Source organism: Lepidochelys kempii, chromosome 14, assembly GCF_965140265.1.
Source record: "Lepidochelys kempii isolate rLepKem1 chromosome 14, rLepKem1.hap2, whole genome shotgun sequence".
In the NCBI taxonomy this organism is placed as follows: Eukaryota; Metazoa; Chordata; order Testudines; family Cheloniidae; genus Lepidochelys; species Lepidochelys kempii.
Genome location: NC_133269.1, coordinates 25,971,052 through 25,987,406, shown reverse-complemented (window position 1 = coordinate 25,987,406; position 16,355 = coordinate 25,971,052). Strand labels below are relative to the sequence as shown.

Sequence of the window (16,355 nt, the reverse complement as noted above, 5' to 3'; positions counted from 1 at the left end):
CTATTGAAACTGATTTAATCTCGTTAGCGCAGAAACCACATGAAAGAAATCAAGTACACAGACAAGATTGAGCACAGTTACTTTCGGAGCATAAATTACATAAAAGCAATGGAGGCTCGGCCAGAGCCACAGTGCCTGTCACCTGCATTGCTAGCATATTTATACCAGTGCACTTTGCTGTGGAAGGGCTTGGTCGTGAGCCATATCACAGCAGGCCTGAGAGCCTGCCAAGCACAGGAGTAATCGGCTGCTTAATGTCACAGCATCAACACTCTCCTGCAGAGCCTATGAATTGTGTTACATTCTAACAAACAAATGTCATGTGTAGGGGTGCTGGTCAAATGTCTACTGGCAGCAATACAATGCAGACATCAGTGTTGCCTTCAGCATCACCCAGCTCTCAGCACAGGGATGCTCTGCCTTTCTTAAGGAAGAGTGTCAGCTGAGCCATTGGTTTAGTTGGCTGTTCCTTGCAGCAAACAGCCTTCTCTCAGGGCCTTGCAGGAGAAGCACTCGCTTTACTACAGCGGATGAGCAGGAACAGGAGAAAGTGCCACCGCCAGGATCAGACCCAGGGCTCAGTGCCCAGCATTTCTGAGCCAGTGGCAGCCGCTGCCTGCTTGTTGTTGCCTTGTGTAATCTCCTTTGCCCTGGGAATTGCTGCAGCTGGGACTCTGTGAATACCTCGGAGTGAGAAGGGCTGGCCAGGTCCACACAGCCTCACACTGTTACTGCACCAGCCAGGAGCACCGGAGTGGCCAGCTGAGCGGTACTATCCCCAGCAGCTTCACATACAGGAAGGCCTTTGGGATGCAGTGGCTGTACGTCCTCTTGTGATGGGAAATCCTGAGGCTGGGATCTTGCAATTCCTGCGCACACAAACCCTCCCACCACATTTTGCTTTCCCCATGTCCTTCCAGGGTTTTTACGACTCCATATTCAGGGTGGAGTTACAAACCACCTGGCCACACAAGAGGATAAAATAATGCCTAGAACTGAGGCAGCAAATTGTGACACGTTCCCTCCCTCTCCCATGCCCCAGCTCATCTGGACCCTGGAGCACTGGTGCGCTGGGCCAAAATGCTCCTTGATGTAGGTTTGCAAATTGCTGGCCTGTACTGAGGAGCCTTGCTCTGAGCAAGGGCACTTAGCAGGCACTCTTGCCCGGTTATGTAGACACCCAATGCACAGGTCTGCACTGTGGGACTGTTGCCTATCACAGTTTGTAGCTCCCCAGTTCTTGTGTCAAAGACTGTGGAAAGAGCAAGAAATCCCTCAACAAGGATCTCTTTCTCAGCAGATGCCTGCATGAGCCCATCCTGCTGCCTGGCTGCGTGTGTGGTGAGAGCCAGGTGTCTTTATTCCCTTTTCGTAGGCGTACATGTGCAAACCACATCTCCAGCCCAGTGGGTGGCGACATTTTAACAGGCACATTCTCCCTGTCAATCTCTCTACATTGCCTGCTGGGAGAAGGACTCAACAGCATTGTTCCTGCTAAAGATCAAAAAGGACTGAATAGAGAAAACCTGGTATGCAGTGTAGTTGTAGCCATGTTGGTCCCAGGGTATTAGACAAGGTGGAGGCGGTGATCTCTTTTATCAGCCCAACTTCTGTTGGTGAGAGAGAGACGAGCTTTCGAGCCACACAGAGCTCTTCTTCAGATCCTCTGTGTAGCTTGCAAGTTTGTCTCCAACAGAAGTTGGTCCCATAAAAGATATCACCTCACCCACCTGGTCTCTCTTAAAGAAAACCTTGGTCTTTGTCTCCTGGCTCCAGGCCAGAGGACATTCTAGACAACAGCATTGCCCAAGCACTGGTGTCACCACGCTGGAGCAGAGATTTGTAGTAGCCACTTGAATTCTTGTTCTAATGAACAGACTTCCTCAGCTCTTTGTGCAGAAGCCCCCTGCAGACAGGGGCACAGGCAGCCCCAATGCTTCGTGTGGGTGTTGCTCTGGAAATCTGCTGTGATAGGTGAAGTGTCAGATGAGCGGTGGGGGTAGAACAAGGGGGGATGAGGAGATAAAATACTGATCAAATATGAAACCTATCTTCATCCAGATGCAACAAGGGCCTGTCAGAGTGAGCCAGGAGACTATGCCTGACTTTCGGCAGTGAACTGGGTTCAACCACTGGATACACTCCTGTTGGGATCGGAGCTTTCCCCATCATAAACCCAATCTCCCCCTTGCTTAGAGCCTTCAGGAAGATCCTAGTCCAGTAGAGGGCATGCCGGGCTGTTCTCTATGACATGCATAGGATCCCATTATCAAAGTGGCCTCAGTCCAGCCAATAAATCTCTCCCTACAGCACTTCATGCAGCAGATTTGGGGTGCAGAGCTATGATCTGCTTTTCCCACACGAATGCCTTTGTTGTGAAAATCAGATTTCCCAGACCTGGGGCCTGCAGGACTTCCTGGCCCAGTGCATGTGCTTACCACAAGCACAATGCAGAGGCTGCCTTGGGGACCATTGCCCGAGATGCATGCCTCTAGTGTAGCATTGATCCCAAGCCCAGACTCAAACACCCCATGTATATTTGGAAGAAGATTTATAGATCTGACCCCAGCTCAGTCTCTGAATTTAGTGGCTCTTTAGTAGCCAAAAGACTTGAACTCCAAGGAGATTCAGACTTTTGATCAAAGTCACCAAATAGCCCAGAAGCCGAAATAGCTCTGGTCCTTCCCTCCGCCGTGAGCACCAACAGGCAGCCTGGTCAGCTGTTCCTCTGCCTACAAAGCTTCACTTCCAGAGTCTGCCAGGGCTCACTCCTCTCCCCTGTGTTAGTCATCATCTGTATGTGCCCACTGGGAGAGTGGGTGAGACCACCCAGTGCTATACACATGGTGCCCAGCCCTGCATCTCCTGAACAGTACAAGGTCCCTGAGAGAGCACCAACAGCATCATCTCCTGGCTCCCTCCATGCCCAGCCAAGACACCACCAAGCAGCACTGTCCCCCCACCTCAGTGTCTAGGCAGAGGGAAGCACTACAGAATTCTCCCTCTCTCAACATCTTGCACGGCCAAGGGATCTGCCCTCCAGTTGCTGAGCTGACCAGCCTTGGGTTCCTCCAGGACTTCTCACAGCTATCAGATGCCCAAAAACACTGGGGGCAAAAAATTCCCACCTCCTTCCACCAATGACCCGGTGATTCAACCTCATCTGATCAGCACAGCGCAGGCCATGGTGACCCACACACACAACCGTGACCTCAGGACTTGATCACTGCAACTTATTTCATCCAGGAAGGAAGCCACACTCCTGGGAAAGCTCCAGCTGGTACAAACTGCAGCATGCTGAGTACCACAGGTGCCAGGAGCACATCAGTCCATGCCCTGTCCTCGGCACTGGCTTCCCATTAAATACAGAGTTCAGTTCAAGACACTTGTCCTGATCTGCCCAGTCTCTCATAGGACAGGCCCAAGTTCCCTGACAGACCAGCTCTTTCCATAGCCATAGCCTGCCGGGACAGCTACGATGCAGCAAAATAGTGAGAAAGTCAGTGAGGCACGTGAGCGCAGGAGACAGAACCTGGGCAGGAGCTGGACTCAGATGATGGCACTCGCTCCTACCGGAGAGAAGAGGCCGTGGGCCTCACCCTGTTCAGAACTAATGGCAAGACTCACTTCTTGGTCTTAGCGTCTCCTAAATCATTGCTTCACAACACACTTGCATGTGGGTGCTCTCACTCCCATACGCCAACAGGCACGCGTGGTACTCACGATTTCACATGCATGCACTCATTCGCAGGAACACACTCCTCTGCACACTCAGACTTGCACACACATACAGACACAGAATCGCACACACACACCATATAGACACCCATGCGCACACACATTTGCACACACACACACGAACACATGTGCACACAGGCAAGCAAACAAACAAACAAAAAGTGCTATAAGCGCACCAAGCTTCTTCCTCTTCTGGAGGCTGGGGGAGCGAGAGAGTTACTGCAATCAGCTGCATGGCAGCATGGGGTAGAATGTGAAGATGGGCTTTAACAGCCGGTGCCCTTGTTTAAACTAATAGTTTTGATACCAATAAAATGAGGGCAGAATGCTGCTCGGAGCCGGGGGGGGAGGGGGAGGGGGAAGGCGTGGCTTTGTGCAGAAACAGGAAGTACTTTGAAGTTCCTTTTGTGTGCAAAATTCTCCAAGGGAATGTTACAGTTCTGACCTGTGGCTGGGAGCTTTGCCATTGACATCCCTGTGCATGGGACGGGTGCCTAAGGATCCAAAGAGAAGCTTAATTTCATTGGGTGACTGCAGGTTTTTGTGTTGTGATTAAGTAAATAACATTTCCCTGTTATTTCCACTAGCACAGTGGGGCACGCATCCGGACCAGGACCTTTTAGGCCCTACAGTGCTCATCATCAGGACGCCATTATTGCCATGCCCTGGCAGGCAGGGGATTTAAATGGAAAAGTCAGAAGTGTGCTCTGTCCTGGTGCTCCATTGAGCAAAGCTGAGAGCACATGTGGACCTGACGTTCTGCGCTGCAATGGAAAAGCTGAGCAGTGAGAGCTCCTGGGCCGCCCAGAGATTCCATTGTCTGAAATCACAAACACAGTTTCCAGCGTATGTTATATCCAGCAATGGAGCCCCAGACCTTGCCATTCACCATGTGGTACGTCCACATGACATCCAGAATGCTATGTGCTGTACCAGTTCTCAAACCAATTCATCTTTGATCTCACACAAGGGACTGACCAGGTGAGCATGCCTGTCTGTAAGAAAGGCCAGTGCAATTCTGCACTGCGAATGCAAAGGTATCATGTCATAGAGAAGAGAGGTGGTAGCTCTGGTGTAATTGCACTGGGGATCATTGCATTCAGTTCTGGCACCATTTTACTAGGAAGATATTGACAAATTGGAGGGAATTCAGAGAAGAGAGAGAGGGGCAGACATATGAGGAAAGATTCAAAGAACTAAATATTTACAGCTTGGCTAAGTGACGACTAAGGGGCACATGAGAACAGCTCACAAACATTAGCGGGATGTAAGCACCAATGAGGAAGATAAATGATTTAGTGATATGTGTGGGAGAAGCTGGGTGAAATGGGCTGGAACTAAAGAAGGGAACATTTAAGAAAAACTTGCTGGCGGTGAAATATAGTGGATGTAGGATGAGCCCTCTAGGGCTGGGCCTGAAGATCTACCACTGGAGCATGTAAAGCTAGTGGACAAAACACTAGAAAATCTCCAGGTGAGAACAAGTCGGCACTGGCTCCAGGTATAGACTGCGTCGTTGAATAGCTCTTTTCTGACTCTAACGCCTATGGACCATCGCAAAACACTTGCCTTCCACTTTGGCTTCACCACGTTTTGCAAAATCCGGTCAGTCACGCTGGCTGGGAATATTTGATCACAACGTTTTTTGACAGAAAATGCCAATTCATCAAAACCAAAACTGTACATAGGAAAGGGTCGGGTTCAATCAAATTTTCAATAAAAAAAGATTTTTCTTTTAAATTGTTGAAACATTTTGTTGGAACAGGTGTGAAACAAGAAATTCTGGTTTTCCAGTTTGAAGGGATGATGAGATTACTGGTTCTGTGGATGAAGGGAAAGCAGTGGATGTATTGTTTCTTGACTTTAGCAAAGCTTTTGACACGGTCTCCCACAGTATTCTTGTCAGCAAGTTAAGGAAGTATGGGCTGGATGAATGCACTACAAGGTGGGTAGAAAGCTGGCTAGATTGTCGGGCTCAACGGGTAGTGATCAATGGCTCCATATCTAGTTGGCAGCCAGTATCAAGTGGAGTACCCCAAGGGTCGGTCCTGGGGCCGGTTTTGTTCAATATCTTCATAAATGATCTGGAGGATGGTGTGGATTGCACTCTCAGCAAATTTGCGGATGATACTAAACTGGGAGGAGTGGTAGATTCGCTGGAGGGGAGGGATAGGATACAGAAAGACCTAGACAAATTGGAGGATTGGGCCAAAAGAAATCTGATGAGGTTCAATAAGGATAAGTGCAGGGTCCTGCACTTAGGACGGAAGAACCCAATGCACAGCTACAGACTAGGGACCGAATGGCTAGGCAGCAGTTCTGCGGAAAAGGACCTAGGGGTGACAGTGGACGAGAAGCTGGATATGAGTCAGCAGTGTGCCCTTGTTGCCAAGAAGGCCAATGGCATTTTGGGATGTATAAGTAGGGGCATAGCGAGCAGATCGAGGGAAGTGATCGTTCCCCTCTATTCGACATTGGTGAGGCCTCATCTGGAGTACTGTGTCCAGTTTTGGGCCCCACACTTCAAGAAGGATGTGGATAAATTGGAGAGAGTCCAGCGAAGGGCAACAAAAATGATTAGGGGACTGGAACACATGAGTTATGAGGAGAGGCTGAGGGAGCTGGGATTGTTTAGCCTGCAGAAGAGAAGAATGAGGGGGGATTTGATAGCTGCTTTCAACTACCTGAAAGGGGGTTCCAAAGAGGATGGCTCTAGACTGTTCTCAATGGTAGCAGATGACAGAACGAGGAATAATGGTCTCAAGTTGCAGTGCGGGAGGTTTAGATTGGATATTAGGAAAAACTTTTTCACTAAGAGGGTGGTGAAACACTGGAATGCATTACCTAGGGAGGTGGTAGAATCTCCTTCCTTAGAGGTTTTTAAGGTCAGGCTTGACAAAGCCCTGGCTGGGATGATTTAACTGGGAATTGGTCCTGCTTTGAGCAGGGGGTTGGACTAGATGACCTTCTGGGGTCCCTTCCAATCCTGATATTCTATGATTCTATGAAGGGCTTTTTTGTTTTGAAATTTAAGATAATTGAACTTAAAGACAAATAAATAGATGGTGGAAATCAAAACGAAATGTTTTAAAAATTTTGAAGCAAAACATTTTGATTGATTTGAACTGAAAAACAATTCAGATTTCAACTTTTTGTCCCAATTCAGGATGGGAAAAATTTGTAAATAACTAAAAAGCTTTGACAGATCAGAAAGATGTTTATCAGCCAGCCTTTTCCACAAACTCATCCAAACAATCTCTAGAAACAATAGTGCCCCAGTGCAAACCAGCACTGCACACCTCCACACAAGAGAACAGGAGACAGAGGGAGAGGTGAACGGATTTGTTACACTTTTAGGAGCCAGTTGTGTCTCTAGCTCTTCTCGGGTCTCCTGGAGTCACCCCCGGTGAGGTCCTTTGCCACTCACCTTTCACAGGGGTTGAATCCTGTGATTCCTCCACTCATAGACTGAGAACAGAGGACCATGCCAAGTGCACAGACAACTGATCTCTTGCAGGCCGGGTGAACCCTCCCATACCAGTCAGCAGGTCTTTCTTAAAAACAACTTTTATTTTGTGATTTAAAAGCATAGAAAAAAAAGAGCAACGCACAGATCAGCTCACTGAAGGTTTGCATGGCCCCAAGGAAGGCCTGCCTCAGCTACAATAATCATATGTTCTTTTGTAAGGAACGGACCTTCTGTGATCCACCCTTATCACAGCTGACAGCCTGTCCTGAGGTCTCCCTAACCTCCTGAGCAAGCATGAGTGTTGTTCTGAAGTAGAAGAGGCAGCCTGCTCTCCCAGTGGCACTCCATTATCATATCACCCAGTACCGCCCATGGCACCCTACTTAGCTAAACTCCTCCTTTCTCCGAAGCAGGTGAGCCAGCGCCTGTGGACTCCAGCCCAGGGGATGGGGCTGGATGGGCTATTGGTCTCCATGGCTGTGTTCCCAAACTCTGTTTCCTCTCCTGAGCTGGGGGGAGCGTCTGAACTTGTCAGGCCACATTTGCCTTCAGAAAATAGCTTCAGCTCCTCTCCTTTTCCCATGAATCCTTGACTATAATTTTAGAAATTGAACACACAAGTCATATGGTGTCCCACATTTTAAGCATATAAATCCTAGTTTCTCTCAAGGCTCAAACTCAGCCAGCCCCACTATCCACCCTTCCCTCAGCCTTTGTCCACAACTCAAATCTCCACCTTTCCGAAGACTCACAAAGCTTCAGTAACTTCCCAGAAGTACAGATCTGTGCCCTTCAGCAAATGGATCCACAAATGCTGAAGTGCCACAGAAGCACTGTTCCCATCAGGTTTCTAGCAGATTCATGCACCTGGGAGAGATGGGAGGAATATATGGACTTGTGGGTGCTTCTCCAAACCCCACAGCTAACAGTTTTCCCCCATCACTAAGGAGACACCTCACAGGTCTGTTTTACTTCATCTATTCTATCACAAAGCAAGTATGGCATTAACTCATCTCCTTATGTTCATCATACAGATCTAGTCAATGGACCATCACTGGGAGCATCCATGACCTGCTCTGTGTCCGCACATGTTCACTTTTAGAGATCCCTGTGAAATGGATGAAATGGCCTCTCATGCAGTTGGCCACCATTGCCAGATAAGCCAACAGTTCCTAGTAGTCTCCAAGTAAAGTGATTAACTAGTGCACCATTTAATTTAATTGATAAATTAAACAGTGATAAGTCACCAGGCCCAGATGGGATTCACCCAAGAGTTCTGAAGGAACTCAAATGTGAAATTGCAGAACTACTAACTGTAGTCTCTAACATATCATTTAAATCAGCTTCTGTACCAGATGACTTGAGGATAGTTAATGTGACGCCAATTTTTAAAAAAGGCTCCAGAGGCAATCCCAGCAATCAAAGGCCTGTAAGCCTAACTTCAGTAATGGGCAAACTGGTTGAAACTATAGTAAAGAACAGAATTGTCAAACACATAGATAAACACAAATTGAAGAGTCAACATGACTTCTGTAAAGGGAAATCATGCCTCACCAGTCTATTAGAATTCTTTGAGGGGGTCAACAAACATGTGGACAAGAATGATCCAGTGGATATGGTGTACCTGGACTTTCAGAAAGCCTTTGACAAGGTCCCTCACCAAAGGCTCTTAAGCAAAGTAAGCTGTCATGGGATAAGAGGGAAGGTCCTCCCACAGATCAGTAACTGGTTAAAAGACAGAAAATAAAGGTTAGGAATAAATGGTCAGTTTTCAGAATGGAGCGAAGCGAATAGTGGTGTCCCCCAGGGATCTGTACTGGAATCAGTGCTGTTCAACGGATTCATAAATGATCTGGGAAAAAGAATAAACAGTGAGGTAGCAAAATTTGCAGAGAATACTAAATTACTCAAGATAGTTAAGTCCAAAGCAGACTGCGAAGAGTTACAAAGGGATGTCACCAAACTGAGTGACTGGACAACAAAATGGGAGATGAACTTCAATGTTGATTAATGCAAAGTAATGCACATTGGAAAACATAATCCCAACTATACCTACAAAATGATGGGGCCTAAATTAATTGTTAGCACTCAAGAAGACTTCTTGGCGTCATTGTGGATAGTTTTCTGAAAACATCCACTCAATGTGCAGTGACAGTCAAAAAAAACTAACAGAAGGTTGGGAACATTACAAAAGGGATAGATAGTAAGTCAGAAAATATCACATTGCCTCTATATAAATCCTTGGTATGCCCATATCTTGAATACTGCGGGCAGATCTAGTCGCTCCATCTCAAAAAAAAGATATATTAGAATTCGAAAAGGTACAGCGAAGGGCAACAAAAATTATTAGGGGTATGGAACAGCTTCCATATGAGGAGAGATTTAAAAGAGTAGGACTTTTCAGCTTGGAAAAGAGACAACGAAGATGGGATATGATAGAGGTCTATAAAATCATGACTGATGTGGAGAAAGTAAATAAGGAAGTGTTATTTACTCCTTCTCATAACACAAGAACTAGGGGTCACCCAATGAAATTAATAGGCAGCACGTTTAAAACAAATAAAAGGAAGTATTTCTTCACACAACGCATAGCCAGCCTGTGGAACTCATTGCCAGAGGATGTTGTGAAGGCCAAAACTATAACAGGGTTCAAAAATAACTAGATAATTTCATGGAGGATAGGTGTATTAATGACTATTAGCCAGGATGGGCAGGGATGTAACCCCATGCCCTGACTGTCCCTACCCTCTGTTTGCCAGATGCTGGGAATGGGCAACAGGGGATGGGTCACTTGATGATTACGTGTTCTGTTCATTCCCTTTGAAGCACCTGACATTGGCCACTGTCAGATGGACCATTGGTCTGACCCCGTATGGCCAGTCTGATGTTCTTATGTACCAATCACATCTCTGGCTGCCACCCATCCAGTTTTGAATATAAACAAGGTTGATGTATAAAATTACCTAAATCCCTAATACAAATAACCAGAAGCAAATGTGGAGCAGTCACTCTGGAGCTGCAGTCTGTTTGGTACCGTTTGGTTAGTATATTCCACATGTCTAAATCTCATTATGCACTTAGAACAGCCTTGCAGCACTGATCCCCACCTGGCTGCTGCTGCTGTCATTAAAGCATGGGCTTGGGGGCGTCGTTAGAAAACGGTGAGTGCCAAAAGGAAGGGAATGTTCAAACCAGCAGGACTCTGGGGGTGGATCAGCTGGTCTGGCCTTTAGAACTGATTACACATGGGAGGTGGAATCCTAGTCCTGAGCAGATCCCATCTCATTGTTCAACTCTGTGGTTACAATGATCACACTTTGATCACGAATAATTGTAATACATTGCACTTACATGGAGCCTTTCATCTGAAGACATCAAAGCACGTTACAAAGGCCACTATAGCAGGGAGACTGGCTTATGGTTTTTGCTCTATTGCCTACTCAGTGACAGTATAGGCTGCAATTAATGTTCACATGTGCAACGCTTCTGACATGTGCAAAACATTTCAGGGTCATTTGGGCATAAAAGAACTTCACAGAGCCCCTGTTCCAAGAGAGATCTCTGTATAATGTCCTCTTCCCCATCAACCGCCCCTGCAGCAGTCCTGTTAGCAACCAGCACAGCCAATTATTAAACGCTGCTGAATTCAGAAAAGTTCACAGAGGGCCTAAGCAGCACTTTTCTCCCTTTCAAATGACTGCCTGTGTTCACCACTTCAGAGAGAAAGAATGAGCATGAAATTCAATTATACAGGCACCCACTTAAACACTTGAACTGTAACTGCTTCCCTTAAGCTTTATTTTGAGGACAGGGTGAGACTGTGAATCCACTCGAGTTATGACAGCACTTTATTGCATCTGCAGCTCACGAAAGATACACAAGTCTCTTAACAGAAGAGGCAGGATTTTGAGTTCTGTGTTTCCAACTCTCTTCCTAATGAAAGTGGACTAGCTTTCTGCCTCGGGGGGTTACAAAGCCACCCCTCACTGTAGAATCTGTGTGCTTTCCTTGTAAACCCCACCAGTAATAGAGAACGCCCCCAACATGACCAAGAGAAAGGAACATGCCATGTTTCTGTACATAACAAGCCGTAAGGTAACCTACAAACATACTGAGTTTGGAAAAAAGTGGCATGCAAAGCTACTAATGTTCCTATAGATAAACACATGTTAAAACCAGGGGCTTTCTCTTTCCCTGAATTGGAACCTTCTGCCACATGCATTTTGCTCAAAGATATTTTCTCTTCTACCCATCTCACATGGGCATCTCGGACTGGTTCAAACTGCTTGCCACCTAACGACTTTTACTGTCACTGGCCGGAAAAGTCAGCTGTGCAGCAGAAAGCAAAAATCTGTCAGCCCAGCATCATCCGAGGCTGCGGATTGCTGTCAAATAGCCAGGCTGGTGCAGCAGTAGAGCAAGTGATTGATTCTTTTTGGCAGGACTGACCATTTTGACTTGGCCTTACATGGTACATATTTAAACTATATTCCTTGATATTTTGCAAGGATGCAAATGTAAATTGCTCTGCTGTGATATTTTGGAAATTAAGAAACTCCCAAGACTGGCAGCTATGTTTGAAGCTGTTCAGAATGGCTTTCCTGACATGATTTAATAGTTCACTGCACTTACGGCAGTAAAGCGCCTCCATCACAATGCATTACCCTTCAGGGCCCTCTAAGCAGCATTGCCTGGAGCACTAATTTGATTAAAATAATACTGTTTTCTTGTTAGATCTGCTTCTGAGTGCAAATCACTGAGGCAGGTCCCAGGGCCAGTGCCAGAATCATACAGCGTAGGATGTGGAGCCCCAGCAACCCACCTGTGCTCCAGCACTCCCCGCGGGTAGAGAGTATTTTGCTCTTCTATATCAAGCCCGTGCTGACTCTCTAGACTGTATTCTGATCTCATTGGCACCAGTGAGGATAACTCTGCTGGAGTCAATGGCATTGCGCCAGTGTGAGAGCCATGTGAGATCAGAATCAGGCCCAGTATATCTGAACCAGTTATTCACAAACCTGAGAAGACTTACACTGAAAAATCCTTCGCCCCTTCACCTCTAAAACCCAAACAAACTTTGATGCAATGCATTAGCCAAGGCTCCTGGCTATATCACATGAGCAATGCAGTAACCCTTCCACACGAAATACTCAAAGAGCACTGTCGCAAAGGTACAGCACATCTGCCCAGGTGAATGGCTCAGGGGGGCAGAGATGAAAAAGGCAGACCTCTAGTCATTCGTACCATGGCAATTAAAGGGCTCCCCAGTGTCAGCCGGGAGACCTGGGATCTTAGACAATGTGAACAGAAATTAATCTCAATTTCCTTTGTGTACAGAGCCTGAGCTAACTCTGGAGAGCTTTTAAGCTAAGAGCTTCTTAGCCAGCTATTGATGAAGCAGACGGAACTGTGCGCAGAGGCGTTTGCTGTGGGGTGAACCTCTGCTGAACCACTCTACACAGCAATTAGAGTGCGTCCTCAATACTCGGAAGGGAGCAGATCAAAGCCGGGATTAAAGATGGGCTCCGAGTGCTGAAAGGTTATTAGTGAGGGGAATGCTTCTATTTGACTGACTCAAGGAAACATCTGCCTCTGTGTGCCGCACAACCCCACACATCACAGACGCTCTGCTCATGCAGCATGGCCAGCGGGCTCCATGGTACTTGGCTTCGCCTATTGGCTGTCTCATGCACTTTGAAATCAAACTTGCTTTCTTCCCCCAGTTTTCTGTTCTCACCTAACAAGCAGCTAGCTAGTGTTTGCCTGTCAGAACTGCACTCTGCATGGGACACTCTGTCCCGGGCCCCAATCCCATAGCTGCCACGTGGCTGTGGTAAGCTGTCCTTTGCTGTGTGCGTGAGTCCGTGCCCAGACAGGGCTAGACAGCGGGGCATTTACAGTACTGTCGAACCAATCTAGACTAGGAAGCTGAGGTGTATTTAGCACCGGTGTTAGGTAAAATCTGCTAATAAACACTTCTTGGCACCTGACAGAGACAAAGATGGTGCAAAAACACGTCAGCTAATATGTTTGCTGGAGGTGGCCAGCCTGAGGTCCCCTCCAGTCTAGACAGGGCCTGCATGTCGGTCTAGGAGCTGCTGGCCAGGAGATGGAGGTGTATCCAGGGCTGTTTTCTGAACAAGCAAATAACAGCAGACAAGCCCTTTTCCTCATAGAGCTTGTTGTTCTCATGACCTAATAATTTGACTGACCTGATATTAGTCCAACAGCCTCTCCGTGAAGGTCTAGCTCACAGAAAAGAACTGTCTCCTCAGTAGGAATTTTCAGAGATGTTTTCCCAACCAAAGAGCATAAACTATTCTGAGCCCAGCCTATGGAGATAGAGGCACTGAGTCGCTCTGGCTTTCTGAACGTGGCTTTGGAACATCAGAATTTTGTAGAAAGGGCAATAAATGTGTTTCCTCTGTTTGCATGAAACACTGTGCAGATTCCTGTCATGAGGAATGAAAACAGGAGTAGGGTCAGCGGATGATAATGAGTCTCCGTGTGCCTTTCAGGGGGTCAATGCCAGATCACTGAGCCAGGCCTGAGCCAAGAATACGGGGGAGGCTTCCTGGAACGGCTCAGAGCAAGAACAACGGAGACACCCCAGTCGCAAGCCTCCGAACGCATCCCAGATGTATGAGTTATGGGTTGTTTGTCCAGGCTAGAAGCGCTGGTGGGCACTGGAGCTGCTAGAGGACTGCAATGGCCCCTAGGCCTGGGCAAACTTTTCCCATCAAAATATTTTCTTGATAGAAAATGGCGGTTTCAACAAAGTGGAATTTTGCATGACAAATGTCCATTTTGGTTGAACTTTTTTTTTTTGAGGGGGGGTTGTCAAAAAACTGAAAACTTGGAAAAAAAAAAACCTTTTCGATGGCCAAAGACCAAGAGAAGCAAAGTGTGTTTTCTGTGAAACCTCCACAATGTGGATGAGAAAGAAGAAATGTTTGCTGTTATCAGGAAAGTTAGTGGGCAAATAAAACATTTCTGACTCAGCTCCCCTTGTGCCACAAGTTACACCAGTGGCCTTGGGTGGACCTGAGCCCAGCCCATGCTGCATGGCATGGACATCAAAGTTCTGTCCCTGTTCCTACTGCTGCCCAAGCCCCAGCCCCTTTACACTTCAGGGCCAAATGCAGGGCTGAGACTAAGAGAGACTGTAGTGCATCTTGGTGGGAGGAAGTGACCCAAGCTCCTGTCTCCCTGCGTGTCTGCACCGCCCCAGGTCAGGCTCCCATTGACTCACCTACAGATCCAGTCTCTGATACAGGCAGCACTGGTTTTACTCAAGTGGATTTTTAAACCAGTGACAAACTGCCTGCGTTCCTGGGGCAGACAGCAGCTGCTGGCTGGTGGGGTGACCTGAGTCAGGCTTGGGGACCAGGGCTGTTCCTGGGGTGCTGTTGAAGCTAATGCAAGCATCTGGGGGAGACCTGTGAAAGGAGACGCCAGGCCATGGGAGCTCCACTGGAGCCCAACGCCTGCCCTGGGGAGGCAGAACCCCCACAGGGACGGTACTTTCCCAGCACCATGGGTGCTAGGATCACAGAACAGGGGCCAGCTGGCCAACCTGCCCAGACACCCTCTGGCAGAGCTCTGACAGGGAGCCTAGGCTCAGGCCTCAGAGCATCCAGAGCTGCCCTAGGTGCCTCTCACCTCTGCCAGGGCAGGGGCTGAGCGACACTGGAGTGGTCCCACAGGGCAAGTGCCCCCTGCCCTAGCAGCCTGGTCCCCTCTGTGTCACTGCAGCAAGACCCATGGCCAGGTATTTCTGGGGTGCCCATGGCAGGAGTGTTTGGGTACTGCGCAGCCCCATGGGAGGTGCCATTCACTGGGGTATTTGAGTGCTGTGCAGTCCCCTGTGAGGCATGGAGTATTATTAGCCTATCTGGCAGAAGGGCAGATGGAGGCCCATAGAGGTTCCCCATGACTGGCCCAGGGTGCTAGGGAGTGTGGGTTGGATGCCATACCCTCATGGCATGTGCCATCACCTGGAGCCAAGGACTCAGTGGGAGTCGACAGACTGCAGCCTCCGTTGATAGTCCCATACTGAGGCCCATAGCTCGCTGCTTCAGGAAGCTCAGACGGGAGCCCTGCCTGCCATGTGAAGCCAGCATCAGCACAGGTCATTGCCAGCTGCCAGGGTTTGTGTCACAATATTTTATGCCAATTACCTAATAAGCCAATCTGCATATTTTCAAATAATTTGCATGGAGCCATAAACATCAGGTCCCTGGAAACACTCCTTGCTTTCAGCAGCCGTGGGGCCGACTTCTGGGTGTCGAGTGCTAGGTGCATGTTGGAAGTATGAGACCTGATCCTGACTGGGCCCCCAGGGTGCTACCCCCATGCAAATCCATAATGACAATAGAGAGTGTGGTGTCTTTAGGGAAATTCCACAGGAGTTAGCCAATAGCCAGACCTTCTGTCTCACTGCATAAATGGGACTCTCCTGCCAGTGGCATCAGCATAATGCTTGTATGCTGTCTTGGCCAAACCAGGATGTCACATTAGCTCTCCTTGGGTTTGTTGGATGTGGTGTATCAGGTGTGATGCTGTGGGAATGGTGGGCGCAGTGGCAGTGCAGGATGAAAACAGAGGTAAAAACTGCAGTAAGAGAAAAATGGGCTCATCCAGTTCAAGGTGTGGGTCCACATTATTATATGTGACTTCCGCATACAGAATCAGTGAGGCCCAGTCATGGTGGTGTAAACTGGTGAAGCACTATAGCTACTATTCCAGTACCTGCTTCACCCTTTCTGACTGGCTGTCATTTTGGGGATGATGGGTGGTTGAGGTGTGAAGGTGCACCTCTAGCATGTCGAACACTTCCTTCCAAAACACAAACTGGGCTCCCCAGTCTGAAGTAATGTGGTCTGGGAGGCCGTGGAGGCTGAACATGTGGGAGATAAGCAGGTGGCTGGTTTGCTCAACAGTGGGGAGTTTTGTGAAGGGAATGAAATGAACTCTTTGTAAGCTGGTCCACCACTGTCAAGATGGTATGGGAACCCTGTTTTCAAAAAGTTCAATGAGAACATCCATGGTGATCTGAGCCCAGGGTCTTGCAAAGGCCTCAGTGGATATTAGCATGGCCAAAGGGTTTAGTTCAAGGTACCTTTGTACCACATGATCTCACATAAGC

The 16,355-nt window shown here is 47.9% G+C and overlaps 1 protein-coding gene across 1 annotated transcript in view; it reads right to left on the bottom strand.

Annotated features, from left to right (window-relative positions):
- Positions 1-16,355, bottom strand: part of MYOCD (myocardin) — a 471,189-nt gene that overhangs the window by 335,693 nt on the left and 119,141 nt on the right. The window lies entirely within an intron of this gene.